At 40.3% G+C, this 24,954-nt stretch overlaps 1 pseudogene; it reads right to left on the minus strand.

Moving 5' to 3' along the window:
• Positions 1 to 23,072, minus strand: part of LOC138856935 (uncharacterized) — a 124,537-nt pseudogene extending 101,465 nt beyond the window's left edge.
• Between the last annotated feature and the right edge of the window lie 1,882 nt (positions 23,073 to 24,954).

Here is a 24,954-nt window from a genome sequence, read left to right on the forward strand (position 1 = left end):
AAAACTCCAATATTCTTTATATTGTTATTTTCAAGCAAACAATGTATGTAGAGGGATTCCAATCACGCTTATTAAATGCACGAGTATATCAGTTTATACTCGTATATCCTATACCTCGTTCTGGATTTTGCCAACATTCTATGGTTGTAGCCACCTGCTGAATGACTATGCATGCCTTAAATTACCGCTTTTATGAAAGGCTGATTTTATTTGAGTCTTAAATTTTGGCTTGTGCTGACCACTTCAATGCCCTCTTTTTTGTCACCACAGCTTTCTTTGTTGCCGGTTGATGACTTAAAATAGTAAATTATAAAATTATATAATATTAATGGAAGTTGACTATTCAAAGTACGTGTTTCTTCGATTTATAATGAATTTTACACTTTTATATCCACTAACACTTCACTAATTCGTTTCTACTTCACTATTAAAGAGTGCAAAAATAGGTTAGGTTAGGTTAGGTTAGAGGGTCGATCCTAAGAAGGATCACACTACCCAAAACTCGGATCAATAGACCCTTACATGTCGACAAAGCGCTTTGTGCCTATGACAAACTTGTTGAGACGGCCAATATTTGTTTCGGCCAGATCTTCTGGTCCGCCAAAAGTGTGATTGCCGAGATGTTTCATTCTCAACCCAGCAAAAGCCGGACAATGGAGGAGAAAGTGCCGGGATGTTTCCAGTTCACCCTCCTCCATACAGCTTTGACAACTGCCATCGGGTAGTATTCTAAGCCGCACCGCATGAGTTCCCATTGGACAGTGCCCAGTGAGAACTCCTACCGTGGCGGCGAGGTGAACTTTGTTCAAGGCGGGAAGATCCCCCGACCTCCTGCGATCCACTCTCGGCCAGAAGGATCGCGCAGTCGCGCAGGAGCTGGTCGTCGACCAGCGTCTGCTGAGCGCATGTGAGGTCCATTGGTCCAGAGCCAGAATGCAAGACGTTAGTTGAGAACCATCTCGATTCCATTCCGATGTGAGCGGGGCAAGGGTGCCCCCCCAGGCCAGCTCATCGGTCTTGCAATTCCCAGCGATTCCGCTATGACCAGGCACCCAAACGAGCCTGATATTGAAGTAGCCTGATGCTAGTTCTAGCGAGGACAGACACTCCTTGACTAGCTTTGAATGCACGGTTCGCGCACTCAGGGCTTGTATTGCCGCTCTGTTGTCGGAGTGAATGCTCACCGCTCTAAACGAAGCTACACTACGTAACAGTATTTCTACCGCCACCTTGATCGCGGCCACTTCCGCCTGAAAAACGCCACAGTGGTCCGGTAGCCTGAAGCAAAGATTGACGGAGAGCTCTTTACAGAAAACCCCCTCTCCAACTTTGCCTCCTAGCTTCGACCCATCCGTGAAAAAACTCACCGCGCCTCTTCTCCAGCGGCTTCTTCCCCTCCACATCTCCCTCGTCAGCAGAGAAAAAGCCGCCTCGAGTGGCCGCTGTGACGCAGTGATCCAAATTTTCAGGAATGCAGGTGAAGGACTTGTTCGGACCTCTTCAAAAGCCCAGCTTCTCTGAGCCTAATAGCACACCTCGCAGCAATGCACCTACCGGCAATGTCCACAGGTGCTATATTTAATATAGCGTTGAGAGCTATCGTTGGTGTGGTTTGCAGTGCGCCGGAGATTCCGATGAGCGCCGCTCTTTGGACTCGCTCAAGCTTTTTAGGCAGGGTAGTCTTTTCGAGCGCCTTCCACCAGATGAACACACTATATATATTTTCCTGTAGCTCCCCTGCAGCAGTATAAGGCAACCGATGCCTTCTTGACTCCATCCTCGATGTTCGGCCTCCAAGAAAGATTTCTATCAAGGATGAGCCCTAGGTATTTCACCTTATCAACAGGTTGAAGACATGAACCCCCGAAAGAGGGGAGAGGCACATTTGGGATCTTATACCTCCTAGTGAATAAAACCATTTCGGTTTTACTTGGGTTGACGGCTAGGCCGCTCCGTTTGCCCAGTTGGATACCACGTTTAGGTACCCTACGGTGAGCTCATGGACGGTATTCAGGAATTTACCTTTAACCATAAAAACCACATCATCAGCATAGGCTATCACCCGACAGCCTTGCTCCTCGAGTTCTATAAGTAGGTCGTTTACCACCAAGATCCAGAGAAGTGGGGAGAGTACTCCTCCCTGCGGAGTTCCCCTATTAACCTTTCTGGTTGACTTGGCACTTGCCCACTCCGCTACGACAGTTCTGTCGCAAAGACGACTGAAAATGAGGTGTTTGAGGTTCGATTCAAGCTCAAACTTTTCGAGGGCTTTAACCACTGCCTCTGGCCGCACGTTATTGAAGGCCCCCTCGATGTCGAGAAAGGTGCCTGTTTAAATGAGTTTAAACTCCCTCCTTCAAGTGCACCACTCTACTCGGGAAAAACTGACACACCCTAGTGAAACACACCACACCTGTGAACACTCAAGGAATTTCACCCCACACCAGATGACACCACACAGGACAACACAACATACCATTTCATTCTCTTATCGTCTACGGGCCTGAGCGCCACATCAACATCATTCGATACAGCATCCCACCGCACGCGTCTAACTAGAGCAGGCATCCGATACACCGGCCGCGTTTCCAGATACACCGGCGATTGGACCGACACGTCACATCGTTTCGTCAAAGCAATCCCGGATATTTTTCGACATCAGGTTTATAATAATTGTGTTACTGAATAATATTGTAATTATGCGAAAATACATATAAATAATAATATAAATACTTGGAGATTTTCCCTAACATATTCAGTGCGATAGTGAGTGGAATATAACATTTGAAATATATTGAGAAGTTTTCCAATAAATTGGGTCCTCAATTATTCATGGTCCTTGTGTTTGAAAACACAAAGGTAAGCTTATAGGCATACATCAATTATTTACATAATATACCAGTTTGGTACAATATATATATCCAAATGTATATTATGTAAATAATTGATGTATGCCTATCAGCTTACCTTTGTGTTTTCAAACACACATATTTCACAAACACAAAAAACAAAAACAGATTTCAAGTATTTACTTGCAAATATTTTCCGGCAATACCCCTTATTTTTAACAAAAACAGTAAGCAGGTTTGCCTTAAATAAGTAAGCAAAGGCACAAACATAAAACAAAAATTTAAAGACAAAGAAAGAGAAACAAAATAAATACAAACGACATCTTTATATATTTTCAAAAACCAAGTACATATTTACATCCATATATGTGTATACGGAGAATACCTGCACATTATCAATTCCTTTTTCGCGCTCTCTTTCTATTGCAAAATATAGAAGCCCAGTTTATACATACATACGGCATACAATCTACCTATATTTTTATACCATACTCAACATTGGGTAATATTAAATTATTAAAATTTTAAACATTCACTAAAAAGTGATTTGCAAATTGCGAATGAATAAACAAAGTGAAATAAAATTTCCTTAATTTTATTTTTTATTAAAAAGCAAACAAAAAAAAAAAAATATATATATATATACCTATATATATAAATACATAAAATATTCTTTTAACAAGAACTAAAGTACATACGCATATGTACATCTATTCAAGCAAAACCTCTTGTTCTTGTTAAAACACAAGCAAGCAGGATTGCGAATCAAACAAAAACGCATTGATCTTTTTAACGAGCTCTCAATTGCACACAAACAAAAATAATATTTAAATATATATACATATTAAAACACACAAAATTATAATTGTACATATTTTCAAAGTCCACAATTGGCATACATCCCGCAATACCCCTTGTAACAAACAAGCAGGATCGCGTACACAAAAGTAAAAGCAAATTGATCTCTACAACGAGCTCTCAATTGCATTAGAAAATATACATACATACGCACAAACAATCCGTGCATGCTTATGTACAAAGTGTATTGATCTCTTCAACGAGCTCTCAATTTCACGAGCACATAAATATATACAAACAAGTCCGTGTATTAGGGTGTACCTAAATACATGAACACTAAGGACATAAAAAATATTGTTAAATTAAAAGCGCGATTCTTAATAATTAAATTAAGAAAATTTAAATTACACTCACAACAAAATATTTAAAATAATATACAAATTAAAAAATTTATTTCGCATTTAAATATTTATCTAGTCCGAAAAAAACTCGTATACAAGTATACGTAAAAGAGTATTCGGTATTAATTATCATTTAATGCTGCGTTTAAATCAGTTAACACTGAGACAATTTTAATTAACTTTGACACATATAGTAATAAATAACATAACAAAAATGGTTAGTGACGATAAAAATCAAATTACACCTGCAGAAGCTACACGCGCAAAACAGGTTACCACAAAGCAAATAAAAGGCAAAAATATGTGTGCCACCAAATTCATTTCTGAGAGTGACAGATTAACACGATACTGCACTCGATTTTCATCTTCATCGATTCAAGACATCTCTGAATCGTTATTGGAAATAAAAAAACAAAATATTGACAATTTTTGGACTCGTCTCCAAACGGCTCATGACGCCATAGTAGATTATGACAATTCAGATCTACCACACGATTTTAAATCGTCGGCTTACGCACTATACGAAAACTGCTTAGACCAGTACGAAGAAACAAAAGCTATGATTTCTGATCAATTAAAGCTAATAAAAGCTATTGCACCTACTCCACATCCGAGAGTAGAGCTGCCACAAGTACAAAATCAAGAGGCAAGTTCAGGCATCCATCTCGAGGTGCCCGCATGTGACACAGAAATATTTTATGGAGGTTATGAAGAATGGCCGTCCTTCCGGGACATGTTCACTGCCGTTTACATCAACCATCCAAAATTATCAAAAGCGCAAAAATTGTATCACCTCCGATACAAAACTAAAGGTCAAGAAGGCGTAATAGTCAAACAGTTCGCACTAAATGACGACAATTTCAATTTGGCTTGGGAAGCTCTAAAAGCAAGATATGAAAATGAAAGAATATTGGTCGATAACCAAGTAACGACACTAATAACCTTGCCTCAGATTCAAAAAGAAACCAGTGAAGAGTTTATAAGACTACAATCCACTGTTTCAAACTGTTTGTCGGTTTTATCGACACAAAATATTCCCACAGACAGCTGGGACCCTATACTGGTAAACATATGCACTGCCGCATTACCAGAAAAATCGTTACTTTTATGGGAGGAATCGCTCTCATCACGAAAGAAATGCCCCACGTGGCAACAAATGAAAGACTTTCTAACTACCCAGTACGAAATCGCTGAAAGGGTAGATAAAAAACTAATTAAAACAAAAATTGTTCAAAACGTCCTAAAAAGAAGCTTCAATAGACCCCAAGCTAGTAGCAAAAACAAATTAAACAGAAGCTTTTACAAAACGCAATCGTTCACATCCGAACAGAATATATTTGCGTCATGCGAACTATGCACGAGAGGGCATAAACTACAATCTTGCGAGAAGTTTAAAAACTTAAAAGTTAACGAACGAAATAATTTGGTCAGATCAAAAAGACTTTGTACAAATTGCTTGTCACATGCGCATAAGTATAAAAATTGCAAAAGCAAGTTCAATTGCTTATATTGTCACAAAAGACACCACTCAATGCTTCATTACAGCGAATTTCCCATATCACCCAAAGAAGCGCTTATACAAAAAGAACCACAGGTTTAGTGGTAACAACAACTCCCAAAAACCGAAATCCCAAAAAAATTGCCAAAAGACACTATGTTGCTGAAAGGCACAAAAAACTCAAACGCTACACAGCGAAATACAAAAGAGGGTATTACTACCCACAGCAGTCATCTCCATCGAACACCGAGGAAAACTGTTTAAACTTAGGGCCTTAATGGACCAAGGATCCCAATGATATTTCATAGCGTCTAGGGCTCAAAGAAGGCTACAACTGCCAACAAAACTAGCCAATTTTGAAATTACGGGAATGGGCGGAAGAGTAGTCCAAAACTCAAATAAAATCTGCCCCATTACCCTAATTTCCCCCCAAGCGGATAAGCACATACAAGCAGAAGCTATAGTTTTAGCATTGGCAAAAGGTTTCACACCTAAAGCTAGCAGATTCCAACTGCAACACTCCCGCTCAAATAGACCTTCTATTAGGCAGCGATCTCATACCTCAGATAATACTCGAGGGTGTTGAGAAAATTTCAAACAAACTATTGACACAAAATACTATTTTCGGTTGGATCCTAAGTGGACTAGTTACAGAACCAGTTTCCACAACAACAACTCAAGTTGACGAATACTCTAAAGAATACCTTCATTCACAATTAAGGAAACTTCGGGAGTTAGAAAAACGCCCCCTGATATCAATTACAACCCCAGAAGATCAGTATTGTAAAGACTTCTACAAAGCCGCAACTACTCGATCAAATAATGGACGGTACGTCATACGACTACCACCAAAGCCACAATCTTCCAGCACTCTACAAATTGGCACAAAAAACCATGTCAGAGTTTCTTCTGACAACCCCAGTGTTAAAAATACATATATCTATAATTCAACCAAATCATCAAGATATATTACTAAGTATTCGAAAAGAAAATTTGTTGTACACTAATTTCCTTAAATTTGAAAAGGGCAGTACAACATAAAAATACAGGGGATCCAATGGAATGCGATATCTGATCAGCTTTCATATCCTACTGAATCAATATCCGCATTATCCGCAATAACATTTTTGACCCCGCAGGATGGCTTTCGCCAACAAGCGAATCCTAATTCTTCTTCACTTAGAAAAATGGTCACAATCTTAACGATATCCGAATCTACCCATTCTTGGCCACAATCGCCCACTTCCATACATAATATCGTCCGCAACATACGAGTAATTGTCATAGAATGTTCAAAAATCGACACTTCTCTTACTATAGTGCCTCATAGTTGCCTAAATTTTCATAATCAAATACAATTCAAAATTAAAGTTAAGGAATCACCATACTTGCAATGTGATACAGTGACGCACCCAGACTTACAAAAAGCAAAGGTCGCACTTATCGCATCTATCTAAGCGCTCATCATACGGGTAGTTTATGGGAAACACTTGTAAAAGTTGTAAATCTCACTTCAAAAAAGTGAGCGAAAATCACAAATCTCACTCTCGCAAGATCCCTCTTCAAAGGTTTGAAAGGAGCACCAATTCTGGCCATATCTGAGCCAGGCGTGGAGTCGCTATCCTAATAAGAGATTGCAAATAATTGCTGATAATACACAAAAGGCAAACCATAAACAACCCGCATGAAAAATTGATAAAAGAAAAAATCGTAAATACAAACACTACTTATTGTATTGCCAACTTTAAAACCAAAATTGCTTCTTACAGCTAATATTCTCGCCCTCGGCTACTTCATCAACAGCACGCCGAAATGCATAATACAGCCCATATGTGTTATACTAGGCAAAATATTCGCCTAGGGGGCCCAGGATGTTTAAATGAGTTTAAACTCCCTCCTTCAAGATCAAGGGAGTAATTTCCCTAGAGGCTAGCGTGACGTCAAGGACTTCCGCCCTGCTAGCTGTCACAAAAGTAGGGCAGTTTTCCCTATTACAGATAAAAAGGTCTACATCACAAATAAAATCAAAAAGTGACTCACCTCTTGCGTTAATTTCCGAGCTCCCCCAGACGGTGTGCCTTGAGTTGGCATCCGAGCCTATTATAACCGCAGCTCCTTTGCGCCTGGCCTCTGCCAGTGCCATCCTCAGTAGGTTCGGAGGTGGTTCCACCTCGTCGTCGTGCGGCATGTAGGCTGAGACAAGCCAGATTTCCCTAGCCCTGTCCTCCAGCCTAGCGGTGACGACGTCCTCGTTGCTGAAATTTGGTAAACGAAAAACGTTAAGTTTATTTCTGACCAATAGGCAGGCTCTGGTTCTACCTGTGCTGCTTGCCGCCAGGAGCTTATGGCTTTTTGTCCTTAGTCCAAATATCCCATAGCTACTCAGCCACGGTTCCTGGATAAGGACAACGTCAGCTTCGCCCCTTCCTAGACGAAGCAATAGATCGGCGGAGACCGCCTTTGAGTGCTGGAGGTTAATTTGGAGGATCTTCATCCTCCAAATTCCTCTCCAGCAGTGCGAGTTCCGCACCATCGTCCATATTATCGACGCCAGCCACCTTGAACAGACGCTCGAGACTGAAGACGGATCCATCATCACCTGACGATCGGCCCCCCGTGCTCACCGCGTCCGAGAGGACAGGGTCGACATCCATTTTCGAGAGGGGAATCCGCCCTGGCTTCCGTTGTTAGCGTCTTGAGAACGAGCCTCTCGAAGCCAAAGCTTATGGCCCCCTTTGTGACACTGAGAGGAGCGAGGGACTCCTTGTTTAGGAGTATCAGCGCTTGCCGATATGGTGCCTCGGTCCTCTCCAGCCTGATCACCCTCCAGTCTTGGGTAGGGAGAGATGGGTTGCAGTACCGCAACATCTCTTCAATTTCGGCCGGGGTGGAAGGTTCGGCCGGAAGCCAGACCCGACCCCGAGGCTGCATCGGGAGATCCGATTTGGCCACCGCCTCGAGCCTTGCTCCTTTCCACACCTCCCCTACCCTGGCTACCGCCTCCTTATAAAGGAGAGTCTACCGTTCGTCGGCACACCTAATCAGTTTGTGAATGCCGAGGTTCCACCCGGCACTTTTACATCTAGGGGGTGGTCCAGGGCTTCCCCTGACCACCTTCATGAAAACAGCGGAGATAGCCGCCGCTACCCGCTTCCACTCGTCATGGAAGATGGCTCCATCTCTCCTGCTTCGGTCGTACACCTCAAGCTCCACTGAGCTTGCGAGTTTAGCGATTTCGCTAAACATAGGTGCGGGCCCGACCTGAGGTTCTTTTGCCGAGGGAGGATTCCCCCTCCTGCGCTCTCTGCCACTTTATTGAGTTATGGGGCCCGCTCGGCCCCACTTTCCCGTCCTTAGTGTTTTTGTTTGTTTGCATGTTGTTTTTATTGGGTCCCCACTCAGAGTGGCTATCCGTCTCCCGGAAAGGTAGTCGCCTTTTATGGTCCCAAGGTTGTCTCAGTTACGAGGCCAAGGCGAGGATTGACGCACGCTCTTATGAGGCAATGCGTTCAGAGCCGACCAGCGCAAAGAAGGAGTCATCTCAACAAACACCTCCCACACCAACTTAATGATGACGGGAGGGGAACGTACTCCGAGGCCTGTCATGGTTTTAACGGGACGGAGGCGACCTTGGCATTAGCACATCAGCCATTTCTGCAGGGTATCACCCCTGCATACTCAGGTGACAGAATACCAAGACCACCAGCCCAGGGTTCAACCGAATCCATCTAATAGTCCAAGCTATGTCCAGGTCGAGTAAAGGTCAGATCAGGAGTTCAAAAAAAAAAAGGCCGTAAAGGCCGCAGGTCATTTGGATGTTAATCTTTTGAGAGACCAATAAGAAGCTTGGCACTTACGTTGGCAACACTTTAAGTGCAGTTATCTAGTAGGTACCGTTATTTTTGCCGTTTATTTTTGCGTATGATCAAATTGAATTAGTTGAAATCGAATTTCTTTTGTGCGGTTGTAGGTTTTGATGAAAAATGGTAAACAGACAAATATCTCAAGATTTACAAGCTCTGGTACTCAAATAATGTGAAGTGAGCAAGAGTACTCACGAAATAGGCAATATTGTCTAAACCCTACATCAGTGCATTATTGCTAAATTGAAAAAGACAGCCAAAGTTGGAAATCGCAAAAAATTATACACGCCCGATTCAAAAAGTAAAATATTCGTACCTTCTTGATTTCACCTATATTTAGTGCGTAAAACCCACACTTATCGAAGAGAAATGTTGCGAAACGTCTACTATATTCCAAAGGGTATATCCACCGTAATAACGGATTTTGTAATTTTTATCAGCGAGACCAAATTTAATTTATTTGTATCTTGGGGTCGTCAATTTGTATGGCGTAAAAAAGTCTAAGCGCTGAAACATAAAAATTTAAATAATTATGATATATTTTTAATAACACATAATTTTTAAGAAAAATTGTCCACTCAATTTCAGTCACATATCACACATTTTGATAAACCTGAACGGTTTTAAGCCAGTTAGAAAGTTGGAAATTATTGGGGGGGCTATATTGGGAGCAAAGAAAGGGATGAGCTGATGGCATTAATTTTGACATCATACCCATCTAATTGAGAACATATTTTTAAGCAATTTTATAAATTTAAAACTCATTCACGAAATTACATATTTGACATAAGGATTGTTAGAATAATATAATGATTTTCATATGTAGTATATAGGAGTTGGGGTAATTTGTAGACTGAATTCACATATTTTTGCCATTAAACTATAGTATATCAGATATTATACTGTAACGGATTTCTCGATAAATCGTCTACCTGTAACTCACTCTTGAGTTCGATCACTGGATTGTTAAATAAAAGTACCAATTTAATGGCTACACACTTATCTTTATTTCTAATTAAAACAACTTAACACTTATTGCTCCTTATTCGAGCTTACAACTTCTTGCTTATAGCTTGATTGCTCTTATCACGACAACACTCTAACTAGAACTGTGTTTGCTGCACAATCCGGCAGCCCTTATATAGTAAATCTGTAACAAAACATTGCTTCTGGAACATTCTGGCAACTACGAATTCGCTAACTACTTTACTACTAGAACATTCTGGCAACTACGAATTCGCTGTCTAGTTGCTTCTGGCAATTTATCGTCGATTCGATTTTGTTCTATCATCCGTGTTCGTCACACTGCCCTCCACCAAAGTCTGATCGTTACGATTAGACATATTTGTGGTACCAAACGCTGCAAGCCGTTCCAGATGAACCACCTGCATTTTATTCCTTGGTCTTCCAATGGTCTGTATGCGATACACTACATCATTGAGTCGTTTAATAACCTGGTATGGTCCTTCCCAATTACACTGTAATTTGGGAGATAACCCTTTCTTTCGTTGTGGGTTATATAACAATACCCAATCGCCTTCAATAAAACCTTCAGAGTTTATTGCCTTGTCGTATTTTGATTTCATCTTATCGCTCATAATTTTGGTGCGCTGTCTTACCATAGCATGTATATCCCTCATCTCGTCTTCTAGGATGCTATTGAATTCCTTAGTATTCCTTCCTCCGTTGGCGTTAATTCCAAATTTTAAATCAATCGGTAGTCGAAGATCATTACCAAAAATTACCCTTGCTGGAGTCTGCCCCGTTGTTTCATGTACAGCAGACCGATAAGCCATCAGGAACAAGGATATATGAGTATCCCAATCTTTTTGATACTTGTCCACAACTTTCCTCAAATGTTCTTCCGAAGTTCGATTGAATCGTTCTACCATGCCATCGGACTGCGGATGTAGTGCAGTTGTACGCGTTTTCCGGATTCCCAGTTTCTGGCATATCTCCTGAATTAGAGCTGATTCAAAATTTCTCCCTTGGTCAGAACGTAATTCTATTGGAACACCATATCTCGATACCCAAATCCTGCCTCTTGGTTAGGAATTGCGTATACCTCTGGCCATTTGCTGAAATAGTCCATGACTACCAAAACATATTTGTTTCCTAACTTACTGATAGGAAATGGACCAGCTACATCCATGGCAATTCGCTTAAACGGCGCACCCGAATTGTACTGCTTCATCTGACCATGACTCCTGGACCTCGGCCCTTTAGCAGCAATGCACTCGACACAATTGGCGATCCATTCCGTAATTGATTGACGACAACCAACCCAATAAAATCTTTGTTTTAATTTTTCCAAGGTTTTAGTGATACCCATGTGTCCTCCACTTGGACCGTTGTGCAGCTCGTTGAGAACTTCAGGAATTTTTACTTTTGGAATAATCATCAGAGCTCGTGAACTTTGCCCATCTTCGCTTTCCCATACGCGATGCAAGCAGCCAGACACTAATTTTAAACTATTCCATTGTGCCCAATAAGCCTTAGCGACTGGGCTTTCGGCAGCTATTTCTTCTCTCGTTGGACGTTTATTCATCTCCAATCCATGTATTACACTTTTCAAATCTGGATCCTCTTGCTGACATTTCCGTAGCTCCTCCGGATCCCAGTCTGATGTTATAGTCATTAATCGGACATCTATAATGTCTTCTTTGGCCTCAGCTTTTGAGCAATGCCTGCATTCCAGATTACAGGGACGGCGGGACATGGCATCAGCATTTCCATGATTACTACCTTTGCGATGTTCTATAGAGAAGTCGTAACTTTGGAGTCTTTCAATCCAACGTGCCAACTGTCCTTCTGGGTTCCTGAATTGCAGAAGCCATTTTAATGCTGCACGATCTGTTCTCACCCGAAATCGCTGGCCATAAAGGTACTTATGAAAATGTTTGATGCACTTCACCAACGCCAGTAATTCCCTCCGAGTAAGACAATAATTTCTCTCTGGCTTACTTATTGTCTGGCTGTAATATGCAACCACTTTCTCATGCCCATCAATGACTTGTGATAGAACGCCTCCTACTGCAAATCCACTAGCATCCGTATCCAAAATAAACGTTGATCCTGGGACCGGATATGCTAACATTGGCGCAGTACTTAATCGCTTCTTCAGAGTTTGGAAAGCCACTTCCTGTTCTTGATTCCATTCAAAAACTCTGTTCTTTTTCGTGAGTTCATGGAGGCTACTAGCTACGCTGGCAAAATTTGGAACGAATCGTCGATAATAAGTACACAGTCCAAGGAAACTCCGCAATTCATGTAAATTTTTAGGATTGGGCCAATCTCTGACTGCCTCGACCTTTTCATTAGCTGTGCAAATGCCCTCCGTTGTCACTTTATGTCCTAAGTAGCTTAACTCGCTTTTGAAAAGGGAACACTTCTTTGGACTCAGCTTCAGACCAGCGCTAGCTATCCGTTGGAAAACCTCTTCCAAGTTCTTAAGGTGTTCATCGAAGCTTTTACCCAACACGATGATATCATCGAGGTATACTAAACAGGTCTTCCAGTGTAATCCTTTTAATACCTGGTCCATAAGTCTCTCAAAAGTAGCAGGAGCGTTACATAATCCAAAGGGCATTACGGTAAATTGCCATAGACCATCTCCAACGCTAAAAGCCGTCTTTTCTTTCTCTTCTTCGTTTACCTCCACTTGCCAATAACCACCTTTCAAATCAAGTGTTGAGAACCATTTTGTGCCTGATAACGAGTCCAGTGTGTCATCGATTCTAGGTAGTGGATAACTGTCTTTCTTTGTTACATCATTCAACCTTCTATAGTCCACACAAAATCTCATGTTGCTATCTTTCTTTTTTACAAGTACTACAGGTGAGCTCCACGGACTCTCTGATGGTTCGATTACGCCGCTTTCACTCATTTCACGTATGGTCTGGCTTACAACTTCACGTTTTGCTAAAGGAACGCTTCGAGGAGCCTGTCGGTATCAGCGCTTGCCTGAGTATCAGCGCTTGCCGATATGGTGCCTCGGTCCTCTCCAGCCTGATCACCCTCCAGTCTTGGGTAGGGAGAGATGGGTTGCAGTACCGCAACATCTCTTCAATTTCGGCCGGGGTGGAAGGTTCGGCCGGAAGCCAGACCCGACCCCGAGGCTGCATCGGGAGATCCGATTTGGCCACCGCCTCGAGCCTTGCTCCTTTCCACACCTCCCCTACCCTGGCTACCGCCTCCTTATAAAGGAGAGTCTACCGTTCGTCGGCACACCTAATCAGTTTGTGAATGCCGAGGTTCCACCCGGCACTTTTACATCTAGGGGGTGGTCCAGGGCTTCCCCTGACCACCTTCATGAAAACAGCGGAGAAAGCCGCCGCTACCCGCTTCCACTCGTCATGGAAGATGGCTCCATCTCTCCTGCTTCGGTCGTACACCTCAAGCTCCACTGAGCTTGCGAGTTTAGCGATTTCGCTAAACATAGGTGCGGGCCCGACCTGAGGTTCTTTTGCCGAGGGAGGATTCCCCCTCCTGCGCTCTCTGCCACTTTATTGAGTTATGGGGCCCGCTCGGCCCCACTTTCCCGTCCTTAGTGTTTTTGTTTGTTTGCATGTTGTTTTTATTGGGTCCCCACTCAGAGTGGCTATCCGTCTCCCGGAAAGGTAGTCGCGTTTTATGGTCCCAAGGTTGTCTCAGTTACGAGGCCAAGGCGAGGATTGACGCACGCTCTTATGAGGCAATGCGTTCAGAGCCGACCAGCGCAAAGAAGGAGTCATCTCAACAAACACCTCCCACACCAACTTAATGATGACGGGAGGGGAACGTACTCCGAGGCCTGTCATGGTTTTAACGGGACGGAGGCGACCTTGGCATTAGCACATCAGCCATTTCTGCAGGGTATCACCCCTGCATACTCAGGTGACAGAATACCAAGACCACCAGCCCAGGGTTCAACCGAATCCATCTAATAGTCCAAGCTATGTCCAGGTCGAGTAAAGGTCAGATCAGGAGTTCAAAAACAAAAAGGCCGTAAAGGCCGCAGGTCATTTGGATGTTAATCTTTTGAGCGACCAATAAGAAGCTTGGCACTTACGTTGGCAACACTTTAAGTGCAGTTATCTAGTAGGTACCGTTATTTTTGCCGTTTATTTTTGCGTATGATCAAATTGAATTAGTTGAAATCGAATTTCTTTTGTGCGGTTGTAGGTTTTGATGAAAAATGGTAAACAGACAAATATCTCAAGATTTACAAGCTCTGGTACTCAAATAATGTGAAGTGAGCAAGAGTACTCACGAAATAGGCAATATTGTCTAAACCCTACATCAGTGCATTATTGCTAAATTGAAAAAGACAGCCAAAGTTGGAAATCGCAAAAAATTATACACGCCCGATTCAAAAAGTAAAATATTCGTACCTTCTTGATTTCACCTATATTTAGTGCGTAAAACCCACACTTATCCAAAGGGTATATCCACCGTAATAACGGATTTTGTAATTTTTATCAGCGAGACCAAATTTAATATATTTGTATCTTGGGGTCGTCAATTTGTATGGCGTAAAAAAGTCTAAGCGCTGAAACATAAAAATTTAAATAATTATGATATATTTTTAATAACACATAATTTTTAAGAAAAATTGTCCACTCAATTTCAGTCACATATCACACATTTTGATAAACCTGAACGGTTTTAAGCCAGTTAGAAAGTTGGAAATTATTGGGGGGGCTATATTGGGAGCAAAGAAAGGGATGAGCTGATGGCATTAATTTTGACATCATACCCATTTAATTGAGAACATGTTTTTAAGCAATTTTATAAATTTAAAACTCATTCACGAAATTACATATTTGACATAAGGCTTGTTAGAATAATATAATGATTTTCATATGTAGTATATGGGAGTTGGGGTAATTTGTAGACTGAATTCACATATTTTTGCCATTAAACTATAGTATATCAGATATTATACTGAAACGGATTTCTCGATAAATCGTCTACCTGTACCTCACTCTTGAGTTCGATCACTGGATTGTTAAATAAAAGTCCCAATTTAATGGCTACACACTTATCTTTATTTCTAATTAAAACAACTTAACACTTATTGCTCCTTATTCGAGCTTACAACTTCTTGCTTATAGCTTGATTGCTCTTATCACGACAACACTCTAACTAGAACTGTGTTTGCTGCACAATCCGGCAGCCCTTATATAGTAAATCTGTAACAAAACATTGCTTCTGGAACATTCTGGCAACTACGAATTCGCTTACTACTTTACTACTAGAACATTCTGGCAACTACGAATTCGCTGTCTAGTTGCTTCTGGCAATTTATCGTCGATTCGATTTTGTTCTATCATCCGTGTTCGTCACACTGCCCTCCACCTAAGTCTGATCGTTACGATTAGACATATTTGTGGTACCAAACGCTGCAAGCTGTTCCAGATGAACCACCTGCATTTTATTCCTTGGTCTTCCAATGGTCTGTATGCGATACACTACATCATTGAGTCGTTTAATAACCTGGTATGGTCCTTCCCAATTACACTGTAATTTGGAAGATAACCCTTTCTTTCGTTGTGGGTCGTCGATTCGATTTTGTTCTATCATCCGTGTTCGTCACACTGCCCTCCACCTAAGTCTGATCGTTACGATTAGACATATTTGTGGTACCAAACGCTGCAAGCTGTTCCAGATGAACCACCTGCATTTTATTCCTTGGTCTTCCAATCGTCTGTATGCGATACACTACATCATTGAGTCGTTTAATAACCTGGTATGGTCCTTCCCAATTACACTGTAATTTGGAAGATAACCCTTTCTTTCGTTGTGGGTTATATAACAATACCCAATCGCCTTCAATAAAACCTTCAGAGTTTATTGCCTTGTCGTATTTTGATTTCATCTTATCGCTCATAATTTTGGTGCGCTGTCTTACCATAGCATGTATATCCCTCATCTCGTCTTCTAGGATGCTATTGAATTCCTTAGTATTCCTTTCTCCGTTGGCGTTAATTCCAAATTTTAAATCAATCGGTAGTCGAAGATCATTACCAAAAATTACCCTTGCTGGAGTCTGCCCCGTTGTTTCATGTACAGCAGACCGATAAGCCATCAGGAACAAGGATATATGAGTATCCCAATCTTTTTGATACTTGTCCACAACTTTCCTCAAATGTTCTTCCGAAGTTCGATTGAATCGTTCTACCATGCCATCGGACTGCGGATGTAGTGCAGTTGTACGCGTTTTCCGGATTCCCAGTTTCTGGCATATCTCCTGAATTAGAGCTGATTCAAAATGTCTCCCTTGGTCAGAACGTAATTCTATTGGAACACCATATCTCGATACCCAAATCCTGCCTCTTGGTTAGGAATTGCGTATACCTCTGGCCATTTGCTGAAATAGTCCATGACTACCAAAACATATCTGTTTCCTAATTTACTGATAGGAAATGGACCAGCTACATCCATGGCAATTCGCTCAAACGGCGCACCCGAATTGTACTGCTTCATCTGACCATGACTTCTGGACCTCGGCCCTTTAGCAGCAATGCACTCGACACAATTGGCGATCCATTCCGTAACTGACTGACAACAACCAACCCAATAAAATCTTTGTTTTAATTTTTCCAAGGTTTTAGTGATACCCATGTGTCCTCCACTTGGACCGTTGTGCAGCTCGTTGAGAACTTCAGGAATTTTTACTTTTGGAATAATCATCAGAGCTCGTGAACTTTGCCCATCTTCGCTTTCCCATACGCGATGCAAGCAGCCAGACACTAATTTTAAACTATTCCATTGTGCCCAATAAGCCTTAGCGACTGGGCTTTCGGCAGCTATTTCTTCTCTTGTTGGACGTTTATTCATCTCCAATCCATGTATTACACTTTTCAAATCTGGATCCTCTTGCTGACATTTCCGTAGCTCCTCCGGATCCCAGTCTGATGTCATAGTCATTAATCGGACATCTATAATGTCTTCTTTGGCCTCAGCTTTTGAGCAATGCCTGCATTCCAGATTACAGGGACGGCGGGACATGGCATCAGCATTTCCATGATTACTACCTTTGCGATGTTCTATAGAGAAGTCGTAACTTTGGAGTCTTTCAATCCAACGTGCCAACTGTCCTTCTGGGTGCCTGAATTGCAGAAGCCATTTTAATGCTGCACGATCTGTTCTCACCCGAAATCGCTGGCCATAAAGGTACTTATGAAAATGTTTGATGCACTTCACCAACGCCAGTAATTCCCTCCGAGTAAGACAATAATTTCTCTCTGGCTTACTTATTGTCTGGCTGTAATATGCAACCACTTTCTCATGCCCATCAATGACTTGTGATAGAACGCCTCCTACTGCAAATCCACTAGCATCCGTATCCAAAATAAACGTTGATCCTGGGACCGGATATGCTAACATTGGCGCAGTACTTAATCGCTTCTTCAGAGTTTGGAAAGCCACTTCCTGTTCTTGATTCCATTCAAAAACTCTGTTCTTTTTCGTGAGTTCATGGAGGCTACTAGCTACGCTGGCAAAATTTGGAACGAATCGTCGATAATAAATACACAGTCCAAGGAAACTCCGCAATTCATGTAAATTTTTAGGATTGGGCCAATCTCTGACTGCCTCGACCTTTTCATTAGCTGTGCAAATGCCCTCCGTTGTCACTTTATGTCCTAAGTAGCTTAACTCGCTTTTGAAAAGGGAACACTTCTTTGGACTCAGCTTCAGACCAGCGCTAGCTATCCGTTGGAAAACCTCTTCCAAGTTCTTAAGGTGTTCATCGAAGCTTTTACCCAACACGATGATATCATCGAGGTATACTAAACAGGTCTTCCAGTGTAATCCTTTTAATACCTGGTCCATAAGTCTCTCAAAAGTAGCAGGAGCGTTACATAATCCAAAGGGCATTACGGTAAATCGCCATAGACCATCTCCAACGCTGAAAGCCGTCTTTTCTTTGTCTTCTTCGTTTACCTCCACTTGCCAATAACCACTTTTCAAATCAAGTGTTGAGAACCATTTTGTGCCTGATAACGATTCCAGTGTGTCATCGATTCTAGGTAGTGGATAACTGTCTTTCTTTGTTACATCATTCAACCTTCTATAGTCCACACAAAATCTCATGTTGCTATCTTTCTTTTTTACAAGTACTACAGGTGAGCTCCACGGACTCTCTGATGGTTCGATTACGCCGCTTTCACTCATTTCACGTATGGTCTGGCTTACAACTTCACGTTTTGCTAAAGGAACGCTTCGAGGAGCCTGTCGGATTGGTATTGCATCACCTGTGTTAATGAAATGTTTCACAACTTTGGTTCTTCCTGGTTTGGTATCGTCTTTTTCAAATATGGATGAGTATCTGAGAAGAAGTTGTTTAGCCATAATTTGATGGTTTGCCTCTAGTTCCTCGGTCCATTCGTTTATTTCGCTCGATATGTCGTTTGCGTCCATTCCTCAAGACGTATTTCGCAATTTATCACGGCCTCCATCTCTTGACACTGCCCTAATATAGCTCCTTTGGAGAGTTTGATTGGTAACTTGCACTCATTAAGTACTCTTACTGGAACACGTTTATCTTGTCTTGTCATAGCCAGGGTTTTGCCTAAAAGTAAGTTAGGTGTAGATTCTTTTGTGGCCTCAACAATCCACCACTTGTTTGGCCCATAGTCTCCATCTATTTCTGCCCAAATAACTGCTTCTGATGTTGGTGGAACCTGTTGGCTCTCTGTTGTTATCACTCGTCTGACGTTGTACTTATTATCGTAACTGAACATAAGTGGCACTTCCATATTTCTATAGGACATAATCCTGATCAATTTTGATTCCTTGATTCGCTAGAAAGTCTACTCCCATTATGTCTTCGTCAACGATGTCTGCCACTATAAAATTGTGTAACACGGCTGTCTTTCCAATTACGATCTCGCACGTTACCTTTCCGAGAACTAGGGTATCTTCTCCAGTTGCAGTACGCAACTTTGCCCCAGCTAATGGTCTCACTTCCTTCTCAACCAGATCAGATCGAATTATGGAATGTGATGCGCCCGTATCCACAGTCAGTATGCGCTTTTTACCGTCTACACATCCACTAACGGTAACGATACTCGTATTCCTGCTTATTTGTGAAATGGAGATTACAGGGCATTTGCTTGCGGGAGCCAGCCCGTGCCCTTTGTGGCTGGCTCGCTTTAGTTTAACGATTGGTTTGATTTGATATTTCCTTGCTCTTCCTCAACTTTGCATTTACCTCCAACTGGATTATTGGACTGATTACAGTTGCGTGCAATATGGCCACTTTTCCCGCAGTTGAAGCATTTAAACACACCATCATTTTTCCTATGCGCTCCCTTAGATTTTTCCAGTGCTTTCTGCATGTTGTCCATTTTTTCAAGTAATTGGTTCACCCAAGTGTGTTCCTCTATTTCTACTTTGTGAGCTTTAAATGTTTGATTGCAAAGCAGAGATGCAGTTTCCTGTGTCAGAGCATACGAAACGGTTTCTGCAAACGTCAATTTTGGACATGCTAATGCAGCGAAGCGTGTAGTGGTATCTCGTATTCCATTGACGAAAGTCTGAATTTTCATATCCTCAATGTATTCCACGGATTTATGTGCATAAGCTAAGTGAGCTAACCTCTCAATCTCTGTAGAAAACTCCTGCAGAGACTCATTGGCTTTCTGGCGGCGATTTCGCAACTCCATTTGGAAGACGATCTCTCATCATTTCAGTTTTAATTTTATCCCGTTCTTCCGAAATCTGTCAGGACACTTCTGCTATTTGTGAGGTCACCTGCGATATCCGTGCATCCTGCTCTTTCAACTGTGAGGACACCTGCGCTGATATACGTGCATCTTGCGCTATGAACTGCTCTTCCAAATGCGTTGACAATCGCGTTTCTAACTGCGTTGACATCTGAGACATACGTGTATCCTGCTCTTTAAATTGTGTCGACATTTGCGTTGACATCTGCGTCCCCATCTGCGATATTGCAGAAAAAAGCATGTTCATGTCCACCATCTTTGACAAGCATTGAGCCTCTTCCTTTTCTTCTATCTTTGTTGTGTCTTCTTCTAATTCCATGTGAAAGACATATTCCTCAACATTAATGTTTTCTGCCTCCATGGCCTCTCTCAACCGTGATTGTAATTCAGTTTTTAATCCATTTGTTGCCAAACCACGTTGTTCCAGCTCCTTTTTCAGTTGTGGAATCTTCAGATCGTTAAACTTGGCCATTTTTATATAATTATCTCCTTGGGAATTTATTTGACAATCCCACTTCTGACACCAATTGTAACGGATTTCTCGATAAATCGTCTACCTGTATCTCACTCTTGAGTTCGATCACTGGATTGTTAAATAAAAGTCCCAATTTAATGGCTACACACTTATCTTTATTTCTAATTAAAACAACTTAACACTTATTGCTCGTTATTCGAGCTTACAGCTTCTTGCTTATAGCTTGATTGCTCTTATCACGACAACACTCTAACTAGAACTGTGTTTGCTGCACAATCCGGCAGCCCTTATATAGTAAATCTGTAACAAAACATTGCTTCTGGAACATTCTGGCAACTACGAATTCGCTAACTACTTTACTACTAGAACATTCTGGCAACTACGAATTCGCTGTCTAGTTGCTTCTGGTAATTTATCGTCGATTCGATTTTGTTCTATCATCCATGTTCGTCACAAAATGTTAAGTTAATTTTGATAAGGTGTCTTACATATTTTATATATCGGGCAATAATGGTATAAGTTATACCGAAAGTTTGAAAATCTTATATTAGGTAAATGGGATAAAGGGGTAATATTGACCCGACTTTGACAAAACCACACATTATTAACATGCCTCACAACATGACACATATTAATAAAAAAGCTTCCATTATAGGCACAAACATACTGTTATTGGCGAAACACGCAGGTATATGGGGGCTTAGTGAAGTATTGACCAGATTCAACCCACTTCTGACTTACAAACATACAATTATCATGAAAGGACTCTCTCCAAATTTCAACTTTATCGATATTTAGGGTAAAAAGTAAGCCGTAGGCTTGGTGTCCTTATATTCGGTATATGGGGGCTGGAACAATTATGGCCCGATTTCGTCAATGTTTAGTCCTGAGACTAAAGGCAATATTTTTGCAAAGTTTAATTCCGATATGTTCACTAGTGCTTGGTTTGTAAACAGGAAAGTGATGACAAAATCGGATGGAATATGGGAAGTAGGCGTGGTTGGTGGTATTTCGTTAAATTTTCGCATCGTGATACAGGAGTATCAAGATTATATATAGGTCCCGATATATGTTAGTGGTAGACGATGCCACGCCCATCGGCCAATGTCGACACCGGATCCTATAAAGCCCATTTGTATCATCCTAGAAGTAAAATTTAATGTCTCTGACGCACGTATTTATTAATTTGTCGCACATTTTTGTAGTTTTATTTATTTTATATTTTGTAGGTTTTATCCGATTTCACCTATTTTCACATTGTCGTAAGAAGTGTCGTATAAAATTGTCATGTGGAAATTTTGGTGATATTGCTTGAACTGTTTGGCAGATTTTCACAGTAAACTTATTAGGGGCGAGGCCAGGACCACTTTTTTTTTTATAGATTTTCAAACCACATTAGCCGCTCCTTACTGCGATTCGTTGTTCCAAGTATTGTATTATATCTTAATTTGCGGCTTAGTTATAGCAATTTATAAGTTTCCGATTGATGGCGGTTTCTGGGCGTAGCAGTGGTCCGATTACGCTTATCTACAATACCGAACTTCTTATGGTGGCAAGGAACATGTCTATTAAGTTTCATCACGATATTTTAATTTTTACCTAGGTTACAGCTTGCGCGGACGGTCGGATAGACATACAGTCAGTTTGAACTCGTCTCGTCATTTTCATCATATATTATATATATGTATATACATAAACCGCTTTATTAATCTAAGATTATTTTTAGGGGATACACACAACCGTTATGTGAACAAAACTGTAGCAACATGTTGCAAGACTATAAAACTGAAATGAAAAATAAAAAAGGTTATTAATCCTGGTTGGTCCAACATCGGGGGTCCTCAGTTTTTTCGCATAGAACTCTTTTTTGTGTTGGCGGATTTCGGCAAAAAATATCTCTAATTGATCTAACGCCGGTCTTTATCAAGAGAGGAATTCTGAAAGATTTTGCGTTACCCAAGATTATGAATTTTGTATTAACAGAATAACTATTGTTTTTTTAGTTATTTTTTTCGTTTACAAAATATGAATGCATAATTTGCATGCAACCATTTTGTTATTTTATGAATAAATGGGTTCAAACAAAAGTTAAGTATTGAATTAAAACTATTTTTGCACTATTCAATACAAAACAACCCTACAAGACGGTGGTAATTAATTTACTACATAATCACACTTAACTTTTTGTTGTTAAATGAAAAATTATGCTGTAAAAGTATCAACTATTTATCATGCAAAATTTTTGAATGCAAAAGAAAGAGATGCACACATAGACAAAGAATCTGTCAAAAATTGCAGCCATTGAATCTACCATTGGAAGAGCATCAGGTAAGTTCCGAATTTTGCTTAATGGTTAATTTTCACAAATGTTTATTAAACTAAACTCTTCAAAACAGGAAACCAACAAACGAAGACCATTGTGATATAAATCGTTCTACGTTTTTTTGAATTTTATTTTGATTGGATTGCAGTTGAATTCAAATAATTTAAGTCGCGTAGTTTTTAGCATACCATCTGTCATCGCGATAGATCAAGAATACGTAAGTGGCCGATTTCAATGCAACACGCATTTCGCCATGGGAGCCGCGTATCAAATTGAAATATTCCCTGTGTGGGGCATAGAGGTTGTGCGTAAATTGGTTGAAAAGGAAATGAATGCTGTGCACCAGTTCTACGACTTGTACGTGAACTACCGTAATTTGGCCTTGTTATGTGAGGTAATGGCAGATTAATGAATATAAGTTTATTACAATTATATAACTATTCTAGATGTTATATACTTGTATAATTGGGGCCATATATTGGCATTATAATAATATATATTTTTATAATTATGAATAATTTAATCATAATTGATAATAATAATATACATTATAAAAACAACTAATAGTGCAATTTCAACACAATTCTATTGCAGGTATCAAGACAATAATTTTGATTAATCAAATTGAAGAAATTGTGCATCATTTTCATACCACCGTTGCCAAATACACAAATTTCTGGACGGTACGAAGAAAAATTTTTGGAGCATCGACCGTCAGACACAACACCGCTATCGGAAAGTATTCGGCGGTCGGGGGTATTGGGCAACTAGTTTCCAGCTTAAATTGGACTGGATACAATCCTCAGACCATTCTCTGTAATACGACAATGAAGTTAGTTATATATGCATTTGTAGTTTTTATTTCAGAGCGGTCCTCAACAGTTTTGCTGGCATTATCTCAACAGACCAGGGTGCAATGCCCAAATGACAAACATATGTGAATCGTCGCAGCAATGTTATTTCCTATGCTGTAATGACTGTAATGTAGTATGACATGGCGCAGTTTTGTGATTAAGGGACCAAATCATATTTTTTATGTATATATATTTATAATAAATTGTTAATAAGATTGTATTGTTAAATGTACTTAACTTGTTTAAGTACACATTTTAAATGTTAATATTTATAATTAACCTATATATTGTATAACATAAATATATGTTTACATTTTAGGTATTAATTAATTTTAATGATTAGTTTAACTACAATAAAAACGCTTTTTCAATAAAATAAAATAAAATAATATAAAAACATTGAATTTTATTTAAAAAAATTGGAATTGGTTAGGGTAACAGAAAGTAAACCAATGCAATATTCCATGAATTTGCTAGAAGTAACAAATGTGTCACAAATAAAATATCATTTTGAGGAAAATCGAGGTAATACATATGCTTCTTATAGCTAACAATAGATAACATGTTTGTATGTTAAAGGCAACAAACTGCTAACCAAAACAATAACACTAACAGAAATTTGGGAATCAAATACTTTTGTTATAAGTAACACATAGGTTGGCTATTCGTTAACCAATGTATTTGTTATGGGTAACACATAAGTAACCTATTTGCTAACAAAATTATAGGTTTAACAGACAAAACAGATCTGATAACCAATGTATGTCATTCTGTTAATCAAAAAATAACAAACACGGTACGCATATAAGAGGTAACTCAGAACGAGACAGCATGACATATTTACATGCTACAATCTCCAAAAAAAATAACAAATAGTTTAAATCGGTCGATAAATCGCCTACCTTGTAACTCACTCTTGAGTTCGATCACTGGATTGTTAACTAAAAGTTCAAATTTAATGGCTATACACTTATCTTTATTTCTAATCCAAATAACTTAACATTTTTTACTTGTTCATTCGAGTTTAAAACTTATTGCTTATAACTCAATTGTTCTTTACACGGCAACACTCTAGCTGTATATGCTGAACAATCCGGCAGCCCTTTTTTAACAAAACATCGCTTCTAGCACATTCTGGCAACTTCAAATTGTTCTACCACCCGAGCTCATCACACTGCCCT

This window comes from Bactrocera oleae, chromosome 4 (assembly GCF_042242935.1).
Source record: "Bactrocera oleae isolate idBacOlea1 chromosome 4, idBacOlea1, whole genome shotgun sequence".
In the NCBI taxonomy this organism is placed as follows: domain Eukaryota; kingdom Metazoa; phylum Arthropoda; class Insecta; order Diptera; family Tephritidae; genus Bactrocera; species Bactrocera oleae.